Source organism: Protopterus annectens, chromosome 15.part0 (genome assembly GCF_019279795.1).
Source record: "Protopterus annectens isolate FY-2018-M chromosome 15.part0, PAN1.0, whole genome shotgun sequence".
Lineage (NCBI taxonomy): Eukaryota > Metazoa > Chordata > Ceratodontiformes > Protopteridae > Protopterus > Protopterus annectens.
In genome coordinates, this window is record NC_056749.1 from 706701972 (window position 1) to 706714760 (window position 12789).

The following is a 12789-nucleotide window of genomic DNA, read 5'->3' on the forward strand; positions in this document are numbered from 1 at the left end:
CTGTCCGCTTGTATAAGACAGTCGTCCAGATATGGGTATATTTGAATCCCCTGAAGTCTGCAGTGTGCAATTACTGATGCCAGGCATTTCGTGAATACTCTGGGCGCAGTAGTTAAGCCAAAAGGCAATGCTGAGAATTGATAATGCTCTGACCCTGCAAGAAATCTGAGGTGACTTCTGCAACTTTGTCTGATAGGGACATGCAGGTATGCCTCCTTGAGGTCTAGAGTTACCAGCCAAGACCCCTTGCCCAGCATGGGAAGGAGCTGCTGTAGAGTCAGCATTTTGAACTTTGGCACAATGAGATAAGTATTCAGTGCGGACAAGTCGAGAATAGGCCTCCATTGTTTTTCTTTTCTTGGAACAAGGAATAGTCTGGAACAAAATCCTTGGCCTTGTTCTGAGAGAGGAACCTTTTCTATAGCTTTCATTTGCATTAAGCTGGAAATTTGTTTCAAAGCCTCTGCCCTTTGATTCGGTGGCAGGTCTGGCATGCCCTTTCTTTTGGTAATGTGTGGAAATGAAACCTGTATCCTTTGTCTATTATTTGTAGTGTCCATTTGTCCCTTGTAATACTGTGCCAATTTTCTGAGAATAAAGAAAGCTTTCCGCCCAAAGGTGCTTCCAATTGAGCCCTGGTTGGCGGTGTCAAAGTAAAGTCATTGAGCCTGTCCTTGTGCAACAGTTGAAGGTCCTGCATTACCTCTCTGGTTGGGAGGCTGCCATTGACGTCCTCTGTAGGAGCCTCTAGCTTGCCCTCTACCTCTGGCACACCTGTTCTTGCCTCTCTGAAACCTCTCGGTGTCTGGAAAGGACCAATTCTTGGAAGGCCAATTCCTGCTGAATCTTGGTGGTTGTACTTGGAGAAAATCTTTGACTGTTTGTACGGATTTTGCCTTTTCTTCAAATTTCTTTAGGACCTCCTGAGCCGTGGAGCCAAATAACTTTTGCTTTTCCAGAGGAGCATCCAGTAGCTTTGCTTTAACATGGTCTGGCAGAGATTGTTCCTTCAGCCAAGCATGCCTACGTATGACTGCGCCAGTCATAGCTGACCTACATGAAGCTTCCAATGCATCATAGCCACATTGCAAGAAATGGTTGCTAACCTGTTGTGAGTTATGTACCAGATCCTGAAGTGACTTGCGGTCTAGGGGGTCAGGTGAAGACAGTTTTTTATGCAATTCATCTAACAAATACTCTTGGTACTGTATCATATGAAATTGACAATTTAATGCCCTCATGGAAAGAGTAGCAGAAGTATAAACATTTTTACCCCATCTCTCTAAAGCTCTGGACTCCCTTTCAGAAGGGAGAGGATTTTTAGCAGTGGCAGTTGCAACCCCTTTAGGGCCCTGTGAAATAGTTTCTGGATCAGCAGAGTGGGCCTTGTAAATGTAAAGATGTGAGTCCGGGACCCTGTAGTACCTATTGGGTTTGGAAGGAGCCGGAGGGAGAGAATCAGGGGTTGTGCTAGAGTCAGAGTACACATCATCAATGACATTCAAAACAGGAGGAATAGCTAAAGGTCTATGCTGAGGCAAATGTAAAAAGGTCCTTAATCTTTTCCTGGAATCAAAGAATTCCTGGCCCTGCCATTGGAAATGCTCTCTCATGGTGTGTAGTGTCTCCCCAAAGGAAAACTCTTCAGGAGGGGAGGCCGAGGGAATAGATTCCTCTGCATCAGAATCCTCGTAGGCCGAACAAACCTCCTCCTGGTGGTCTGAGAGAGTAGAGCCATCAGAGGCCTCATCTGAGGAGTGGGGATCAGAGGGCTCAACCCTGGGCCTTTTGTCTGGAGGAGGTTGAGAGCCCCTGTCCGGATGAGGTTGAGAGCCCCTAATTAAGGAGATAAGATCCTCTGCTAAGCTTAGAATCTGTGAACCAGTAGAGGGTCTCTGAGGGATAACCTTGGGAGGCAAAGCTTTTGGGAGTTTAGCAGCTTTAGCCCTGGAGAATGTCTTAATGGACATGGATGCAGGAGGCCTGGCTGCATCACGTGCTGGTGTAGATTTGTCTAAAGGAATGGTGTCGGAAGGTTCCAGGACACCAGTTTCAGTTGGAATTTCAATAAACGACTCAGCCGGGGCCTCCGGGGCCGAGGTAGTCTGTTGAGCGGTTTCGGTAATTGGAAGTACCAAGGACTCTGTTTCAGCCGAGACCGAGACACTCGTGGTAGGCCTGGCCGTGGTTTCAGCCGAAACCGCGGTCCGCGTGTGTCGGTCCTTGTCCTTCCGTTTCTTAACTAAATGAGAAGTCGGGAGTCTCCGACGGCATCTTATACGAAAAACTAGCCCCAAAAAATTCCTCTGCAAACTCCGCCCGACGTCAAAGAGTGCGTCGGTTGAAGGAAGCACAGGCTGAACAGGCCGAGATGTCGTGGTCTGGGCCTAGGCAGGGGAGGCAGTAAGAGTGGAAATCCTTATGAGGTATTAGTTTCCCACAAGTTAAACAATTAACTTTATCTGACATCGGCTGAGGCAAGAAAGAGTCCCCAACGGGGTACTTAGCTTTTTGAAGTCTTCAGTAGCTGAATTACAGGAGCCGGCCGACCGGCACTTGCAAACTGCTTCTGCTTCGGGCACCACGCGGCAATTAAGACTGAGGAAGATGGCATCGGCTGATGCTTTTATACCCCAGGCGCTCTGACGTCGGGGAAAGTGCGACATCAGCCGACACCGGACCCAGACTTTGGAATCCGGCCGACCGAAGGGCTGCCTGAGGCAGGACAACCCATATGTGATGACTGCAGATGCATCCTTGAAGGACATCATCATACTCACAAACAAGAATGCACAGCCCTTTAAAATGTCTCTCACCTCCAAAACTATTTTATTTCTGCTCTCTCTATACCTCTGTCTCCTACAACTAACATCTCATCACACAACCCACATATCTTACAAACCTACTTCTACAACAACCATACTTATACAATCACTCCCCATCTATTCGTCAGTAGGCCCTACTTTATATGCCACAGACAATCTTACAAATCAAACTAAAAATCCTCTCCCATCAAAACCACCACAACAAAAACTAAATTCTAAACAATCTCCTCAATATTAAAAAGAAAATGGAACCTGCAAATCTCCCCACCCACCACAACCTAAGTCAATGAGGTGATATACATCCAAACCCTGGTCCCCCTCCAGCCCGTTATAACCCCCCAACCTCCTTAAAGTCACTAAACCTCACCACCATCAATCTCCAAAGCATTAGAAATAAAATACCACACCTACATGCCTGGTTAGACAAAAACAAACAAGACTTCACTGCCATTACTGAGACATGGTTAAAACCTTATACCAAAGATGCCGAATTCCAACCTCCTAATTACAAATGCCTCAGAATAGATGGACCACATAAAAAAGGGGGAGGTAACAACTTGATATACCCAAACACCTTTACGGTAGTTCAATACACAAAACCTGTCCCTCAATTCTCAATAACAGAGATACTAGTATCCTTTCTAAAAATGAACAACAGTAAAAACCTCTGTATCATAGTCATATACATCCCCCCAGGCAACAACATTCTTATACTTAAAGACATTCTTGCTTGGTCAACTAATAACATTACAAACAAAACCATCATCCTAGGGGATGTTAACATTAACTGGCTTCATACTTCTAATCAGGACCCTTCCACCAGCATAAACCTATATAACTATACGCAACTAATAACCAATGTAACCAGGCCTAACAATAAAAGAGGCATTGGCTCTATTCTGGCTTGGACACTCGTCTCCATTCCTAACAAAATCTCCTCCTCCTGCACACTACCTAACAGTATTAGTGACCACTTACCAGCCTTTATAACTCGTAGGACCACCTCAGTCCTAAGCGCACACCAAGTTAAGCAAACCAGAGATTTATCTCACTTCTCTCCCAACACCTTTAATGAAATTTTACAAATGATCAACTGGACCCCACTCAAATATCTCCCTCTCCATGAGACTGTTGAATTCTTCAATTCAACATTTCTTAGAATTTTAAATAGTTTAGGCCCACCTGAACTAAAAACAGTAAAAGCTACATAGTCAACCTGGCTTATTAAACACACAAAACAAATTATGTCTGCTAGGGATAAAGCTCGGAAAACCTGTCAAAAAATAAAAATCCTAATGACCTCTTTCTTCAATACAAACAATTACACAACCAGGCAAAGCAACTAGTGATTAAAAATAAAAAAGAACACTTCTTAAGCCTCCAAGACCAACACAAAGTACATCCAAAGAAATTTTGGAGCACAACCAATTCCCTACTCCATCCAGGTAAAAATAACAATCCTTGCCCTAATCCAGATAAAACTCCCACTGAGATGGCCTCGCTTTTCAATTCATATTTTATCAACACCATAGCTAAACTCACCACTACCTTCCCACCTATAGACCCCTGCCCACCTGACCCTCCCACTTTACACTCCTCTACTGCTCCTCTATTCACACCTATACTAGCTTCCACTCTAAAACAAACTACTTCATAAACTCAAACCTTGTACTAACGCACCAGACAATTTACCTGCTGAATTTCTACAATTATCTGCAAACTCCACTGCCTATCCTATCAGCATACTCCTCAATAGATCTATTCGGTAGTCCAGTATGTCAAAAATATGGAAGAAAGAATTTGTTCTTCCACTCCATAAAGGTGGCAACAACTCTGATATCTCTAACTTCTGACCCATCGCTATCCTCTCTCCCATCTCTAAAATATTAGCAAAATGCATCCACACTCAACTTCTTGACTATCTTGTCCAAAACCAGATGCTTTCCCCCTACACAGCACGGCTTCAGGCCAGGTCATAGTACCTGCACTGCTCCCATATCCTTTATGGATACCGTAAACATGGCTTGTGATGTGGTTACATAGTCTCCTCACTCTTCCTAGATCTCTCTATGGCTTTCGACACAGTTTCACATCCCCTTCTGCTTACAAAACTCACCCCATACCTTAAACTGGTATCTCACACCCCATACCTTAAACTGGTTCTCAGACTATCTCATCAATAGACAACAATCCATCAAATGGCAACACTCCTTTTCTCAATACAACCACAGGTGTACCTCAAGTATCTATACTAGGTCCCCTCCTTTTCAGTATATTCATTAACAACTTCCACACCACCCTTACCCATGGCACAGTTATCCAATATGCAGATGATTCTACAATCATCTGTACTGCCAAGTCTATATCGGAGTTACGTCTTACCCAAAATGCTTTCACTTCAACTGAAACTCGAATGTCAAACCATCTCACTCGAAATCTCAATAAAAACAAACTTCTAATACTCCCCCCCCCAAAAAAACTACCGCTCTGAAAAAGAATGATTTTTCAGTTTACATGCATTTGTTCGTGCGACCTAAGATCGATCCGGTGGAATTCCGAACCTAAATGTCGAATCTCGGACGTGCGAATGCTCATAATGTCATGTGCAACATCGAATTCATAAGTCCCAATCGCACAACCGCCTCAACAACCGCTACCATGGGTCGAGAGGGGGGTATAGTAGCCTGGCCGGCGTTTGGTAATCTTGGGTTTGATGTCCGCAGCTTCGACATTCCATGATCCTGCAGTTCTGCTTTCAGCATTTTCGCGTTCGGACATCATCCGTTCGTGCAAATTCATGAATACCGATTTTTCTGTCCAATCACATAATACTCTCACTGAAGTCATTCCAATTACCAAACTGCTAGGAGTTATTGAAGAAAATCTAACACTCTACCCTCCATATCCATAGCAACATCAAAAATTAGGTACCTTCTATAGACATGACTACTACCTTAATCTTACTGCTAAAAAAGCTCTAGCATCATCCTTCTTGCTACCATCTCTACTATAGGGTGCTCCAATCCTCACCAATACCCAGTCCTCCCTGAAAATCAGGGACTCATGTTACAACAAGACAGCCAAATCTGTAACAAATTCAAAAAACTCAGCACACCACTGCTTATCTCTACAATAGTTAAACTGGCTCGAACTCTTACACTACCTCATGTATTCACAATTAAACACTGCACATAAACTCATATACAAGCCTTCAACTTGCCCCTCCCTCTCCTCCTTATTGACTACATATCACCTTAACAGGCCACTAAGATCCAAAAATACAATGATGCTGAAAGTTGAAAAACCTAACCATGCAGCTGGTCAAATGCTGTACTCTTTTACAGTCTCAAAACTATGGAATGCCCTCCCACTTTCTATCAGAATCAGTAATCCTGCTCTCTTTTAGAAGTCTCTCAGATCACACCTCTTTTCTCTCTGGCAATGTACTTGTGCCAACATAGTACCTCCTAACACCTGATCCACTACTATATCCCTCTACAATATCACTACTTAGAAGCTCTCTCTGACTTGCTGAATTCAACTGCTTATGCTTACAAAACTCCAAGTAACAATCAAAACTTCTACCCTACCTAACTCCATCCTGAATGATCAAATTGCACACAATGTTAATGTGTAATGTTTGTAAATAACTTGTACCACTGACTTTAATATTTATTTCCATGCATTGAGACTGTATATACACTGTATATTGTGCTTTTTCTTGCATGTACTACTGATGTTATGTGGAGCTTTTCTCCCTGGGCTTCTACTGAAAATGGGCTCACCTAGGCCCAGTAGATTTTCCTGGTTAACAAATGCAATAAATAAATAAATAAATTTATTCCCTTTATTTGCAAATTTTGGGAAGAATGCTGACAAGTTAATGGACTGATTAATGCTGGATTCTGACACTACCCTAGGTAGGAAGAAGGAAGCTCTAGTACGTAACGTGACCCTATCTTTATGAAAAATTAAATATGGAGGCTTAGAAGATAATGCTCGAAGTTCGGAAATTCTTCAAGCAGATGTAATTCCAATTAAAAAGATAGTTTTCCAGGACAAAAACTTAAGATCACATTTAGTTGCAGGTTCAAAGGCAGAATGCATCACGGCTTGCAGTACCCAATTTAAATTCAGTGGTGATATGGGGTCTTGAGTACCTTTTAAAAAAGGCTTTGCACAGTGTAGAAGATAACAGGGAAGAATTTTGAAACCCTACACGAAAGTTAGACCCTGCTGCAAGTTTAACTTCAATAGTTGATGAACTATCACCCTCTTCAAACTCGCTAAAAATTCAATAACAGAATGAACTGGTGCTGAGAAGGGATCTAGCCGAGTCTGCTCTGTCCAATAACTGAACCTTCTCCATTTACTTCTGTAGAGGCTCCTAGTAGAAGGTTTATGGGAAGATAAAAGAATGGAACAGACAGGGGAAGAAAACATTGGCTGCCTGGCTATTAAAGGAATTGGAGAAAACATGCTGCTAGTTTCAGATTTGAGATACCCGGGTGAACCGTGCCTGTCGGAGTGAGACAGAAGGTCTGGAACTCTATCCCGAATATAAGGTGGGTATAGAAGATGAAGCCAAAGGAAGGGGTATCAAACCTGCCAAGGCCAGTAAGGTGCAATGAGGATGACTCTGCTCTTCAACCTGGCTGCTTTCTGAAAGAATTTGGGAATCAGGGGAGTTGTAGGATAAGTGTACAGAAGACAGGGGGGCCACGCATGGAGTTCAGCATCCTTCGGTGATTCCCCAGGTGGTGGGATCAGGGCAAAGAAGCTGCTGCACTTGTTAAGGGGAGATACCAAAAGATCGCAGCACGGCTGGACCCATTAACTGAAAATCACTTCCATCACCTTGTTGTTGAGAGAACACTCATGAGGTAGTAAGATGGATCTGCTCAGTTTGTCTGCTTTCACGTTGGATTTCCCTGGAATAAGCATTACTATTAGAAAGCTGCTGGAAGATATTGCCCATTGCCACATTCTGAGGGCTTCCCAACACAGGGGATAAGATCTGGCTCCCCCTTTCTTGTTGCTGTACCAGACTACTGACATGTTGTCTGTCTGGATTGCAATTGTTCAGAGAGGAAGAGAGTGCTGGAATGCCTACAATGCTAACAGCAATGCTCTCATCTCCAGAACATTATTACACAAGTTGGCCTCTGCAGGGGACCAAGTGCCTTGGACTGTCTTCTCTAGAAAGTGCCCCCACTCAATCTGGGAATGTCCATGGTCACTATGGCCTTGGGCTGAGGGAGGATGATAGGATGAGGTTGTAATGGCTGTTGTGACTATCATTTGCATACCTGGTTTATGCTCATCTTGGCTGACATGGGTTTAGAAAGCATTGACAATTGTGCTGCTAGCATCCATTGTTGAATTCTCATGTGGAATCTTAAGGGGACTAAAATTATTGCTGCTGACATCAACCCCAGGGCCTGCAGAATCAATCCGGCTAAGATTCTGGTACTGCAAATTATTTTACTGACCTGTATTCTTATTGTTTGCACTCTTGATAGTGGAAGAGAAGCTACCATAGATTGTGTGTTGAACATTGTCCTATGAATTGTAATGTCTGGGGTGGTTGTAAATGATACCTGTAATTTATGGTTATTCCGAGATGTGAACAAGTCTGTAACACCTGATCTCGTGCTTCTTTCAGCTGATGCCTGGTCGGGGTGGTAATTAGCCAGTCATCTAAATATGGAAACACCTAGAATCCTTGCAGTCTCAAATGAGCTGCTACCACTGTCATGCACTTGGTGAACACCCTGGGGGCTGGGGTGAGACCAAAGGGCAGTGCTCTGAACTGACAGTGAGTGGCTCCCAGCCGGAAGTGTAAATACTTTCTGGATCATCTGTTCATCTTTATGCGATAGTACGAATCCCGAATGTCTCTCATGCACATCCAGTCACCCTTGATCAGAAAGGGCAGAATGGACTGGACCATGACCATCTGGAACTTTGTGTGTTGAAATGACTTGCTGAGCGCACTGAGATCCAAAACTGGTCTCCAGTCCCCTGTTTTCTTTGGCACTAAAAAGAATCTTGAGTAAGTTCTGGATTCTATTTGGTCTGGTGGGACCTGTTGTATGACTCTTTCTAGTAGCTTTTGAATGTCTAGTGCTGCTGCCTCTTTCTGATGGGTGGGACATCTGGAAATTATTTTGACAATAGAGGAGATAAGGAAAAGGGAATTATTTAACCTCTAGAAATATTTCTCTGCACCCAACTATCTTAACTCTATCCAGGCTGTTCAGTGCGGAGATAAGTGACCCTTGACTGCCTCCACAGGTAGGCAATCAAGCCTCCACTCAGGAATGCTAAAAGGGTCTTTTGGAAAAAAACTCCCTAGACCCCCAATTTTGCAGGCATCCTCTGGCACAAGGGTGTCATCTTCCATTACCGCTCCCTCCTCTGCCTGTGAGAGAACTACCTCCACGTGTATCCTGGAAAGGACCATGAGAATTTCTGAATCACATTTTTAGACCTCCCTGTTGATTCCTGGAAAACGCCCTTTGAGGGATCAAAAAACACATGCCCACTGCAGAAAGGATCTTTCAGTCCTTCTCACACTTGGAGAGTGTATCCTTTACTGCATGGCCAAACAAAAAAAAAATGCCATCAAAGAGAGCACTGACGAACGATGACTTGAAGGGCTCCGCAAAAATCACACAGGTGCATCCAAAGTATGCCTCCTGATGGAAATACCTGAATCTGCTGTCCTTGAGGCGATTTCTGCAGCATATGAGATGAGCCTTATGGACAAACTGGATATAGCTTGTAGGGTAGCCAACTGAGAGACCACTGAAGACTGAGCCTCAGCAGTTACAGGAAGAGATTTGGATGGTTCTTTAATCAAACCTCTTTGTAGCCTTGCAAAATGTGCCAGACCATTCAGCGATCTAAGTGCAAATGTTGCTAAAGCATAAACACACTTCCCAAATCTATCACCCTAGACTCTCTATTAGTCAGATGGACAGTGGAACTCTGTTCTGTGAGCTTCTTTGTAGCCACAGCCATGCCCATGGCATCTAATGGAACCCTTTATTCCAATATTCCCAGCCTCCTGGTAGAACCAGAAACCCGGTTTGGTCTCTTGGGGGATTGGCTCAATTGTATCAGGTTCCATCCATGCCTGTCTAGAAATCAAATCAACAAGTTCATCGACGGGTGGAGTAATCCAGGAAATAGATGGGCCAGTACCAAATACTTCTAGAAATACTGATTCCTCAGGAGAAGGGTCTTGGGAAGACCAGACATTCTCCTGCTTAAGAATATCTGCTCAAGAATATCTCCAAATGAGACCTGATCAGATGGTAATTTTGGGAACCCTCTACGTCAGAATCAGTATCCTTCTTAAGGAGAGTCCAAGTGCCTCCATTTTCACTTTTTCTTCCAAAGGACTTCCTCGGTGGGGTGGTTCAGTGAAGTATCAGAAGAGATGACAATACCCTGCTAAGTAGACTGGAAGCTTTGGGCTGGCTGTCTCTGTGGGGTACAATGCTGAAAAATCACACTGCAAAATCATCTGAGAAGTACAGGGGGGATCCAATGAGGCTGGATATGTCTGACCTGTCGAAGCAGAGAACACTCTCTGCAGGACCTCAAAGGTAGACTGCTCCAAGGAGAAGAAAGCCAACGGAGCCAAGAAAGTGAGTTTCTGGCTTGACCCTTCCCTCCTCCTCAACAGCAATCCACCTAAGGCAAACGACTGAGCCAAGCTGTCCAATGCTGAAGCTCCGAGAGGAAGGGACTGCTCTGAAAACTTCCAAGTAGACTCCATCCTCTTGGATCTGACTGGGAAACTTTGGTTCTGAGAGTCATCTGACTCCGAAGATGTCTGAGCCGGTGCACTCACAGTAACAGTTGGATAGACTATGTTCTCTTTGGCTTCGAGCCAGATGAACCCAGAACATTCAGATCCATGGACTATAAACCACAGGGTGGATTAGAGATGGAGATATCATCAGTAGAGTGGTAGAAGGATGGACTTCCTGACCTGAAAGGTTAGGAACCATGAAAACTCCCATCTGAATCTGCTGCATTAAGAATTTCTTCATCATCCTCACCACATCTACTTCCGTGAAACTCCGTGAAAGATATCAGGAATGGTGATTTTGACTGCCTCTCTAAAAAGGGAGAGGGCACCCTGGAAGGAACCAGATCTAGACTGTGTGAATAGGTAGTCCTTGGCAACGGTTTCAGATCTGAGGATGTAGGATCCAAAGTATGTTTGATTGGCTCTGAGGGTGTAAGATCCCAAAATATGTCTAGTCGAATCCAATAATGGTCAGACCGCATGTAGCTTTGGATCCAGTTTTTCCTTCTTTCTTCTTGGTTCAGAAGTGGAAGATGGAGAATCCAAGGGTTTAGAAAACAGAAAATCCCTCAGCACTGAATAAAGTAACCAACGTAGAACTCCAAGTAACAGAAAAGCAAAAAGACACGGTCACACACAGCAGACAACTTTAATCCAAAAATAGTAAGTGCATTCATGGAATCCTTCCGCTTCATCAGACTAACAGTGAATGCAAAGAACATCACATTTAAAAAGGTTCACTATATCAAATTAACCAATCAACAGTTATGCTAGTAATTAAAGCCTTATTAACACTAAAAAGGCCATAGCTGCAATACCTAATATAAAATAGAAAATAACTACATTCATATCAAGTAGGTGAACATATATAACATTTAAATACCTTATATGTAAGATGCTTTATAAATAAAAACAATAGCATAAATATAATTTATATAAAATATTAATGTAAAATCAATTAAATCACAGTACAACCATTTATAAAATTAATTTAAATGCTTAAGAGCCCTGGCTTTAAGAAAGGGTTTAAGGGATACTTTATTATTAATGCCTGGTGGCCTATCAGCTTGAAATTTCAGCATCCATTCCTTTTCTGAGGCTTCAGTATTATTGCTCAGATTACTCCCCCCTCTTATTAATAGGGACCACCTCAAGCACTAAAAACTTAAACCTATGAGTAGGTCCCTCTTTCTGTACATGTAAAGCTAACGCATTGCTCTCTCTCACATTCTTAATGTCACATGTGCTCTAGAATCCTGTCTTAAATGTCGGTTAGTCTTACCTATATAAAAGGCAAAACACTGTACACAATAGCTAAAATAACCCACATTCTTGGTATAACAATCAGCATAAACATTAGCTTCTATTGTAAAGCCCTTCTGTGGGTGTATAAATTGTCTCCCAACATGTATACTAGAGCATGATGTGCATCTCCTACATGTATAGGTGCCAAGTCTGTCCGACTGAATATATTTATGGGTGCTTATAGCTTTATAACAAAGTTGTCTTTTAAAAGATCTATTGTTCTTGAAAATTAAAGATGGTTGCTCTCCCACTACTCCATTTAGTTCCTTCACACTAGAAAGAGTATCCCAATTATTCTTAACAATGTTACACATCACATGTATATCGCTTGCATAGATCAGTGGCAGTCGTAGTACTTCACTACCTGACTCATCCCTCTCCATAGTACCATTAGCCCTAGCACTACGAGATCCTATCCCTTCACTACCTTCCTTGTTATAGTACGGTTTACACCTACCATCCCTTTCTCTCCAGACTACATCAATCTGTCTATCTCATTCTCTCTATATCCTCTTTCCATAAACTCATGTTTAAGGGACAATAGTGCTCCATGTAGTGTGTAATCATCATTATGTAAACACATAAATCCAAGGGTTTAGACCTTTTTGAAGGGTCTTTAGATTTACATTTGGGGGACTGAACCCCAGAAATGGCTTCAGAAAAGGAGGTTAACAAACCCTTTAAATGAACTTTTCCTCCTATCAGAAAAAGCTCGGGAGTTGAACCCATGACAAACTGTACAGTCCTCATTAAAAAAATCCAGACCCAAGCAATAAACACAAAGATTGAGGGCATGAGAATAAGGCATCTAATGCCCACACTTCTCGCACTTCT

The 12789-nt window shown here is 43.0% G+C and overlaps 1 protein-coding gene across 1 annotated transcript in view; it reads right to left on the reverse strand.

The window, feature by feature from the left end:
- Positions 1–12789, reverse strand: part of SLC9A6 (solute carrier family 9 member A6) — a 2005079-nt gene that overhangs the window by 149494 nt on the left and 1842796 nt on the right. The window lies entirely within an intron of this gene.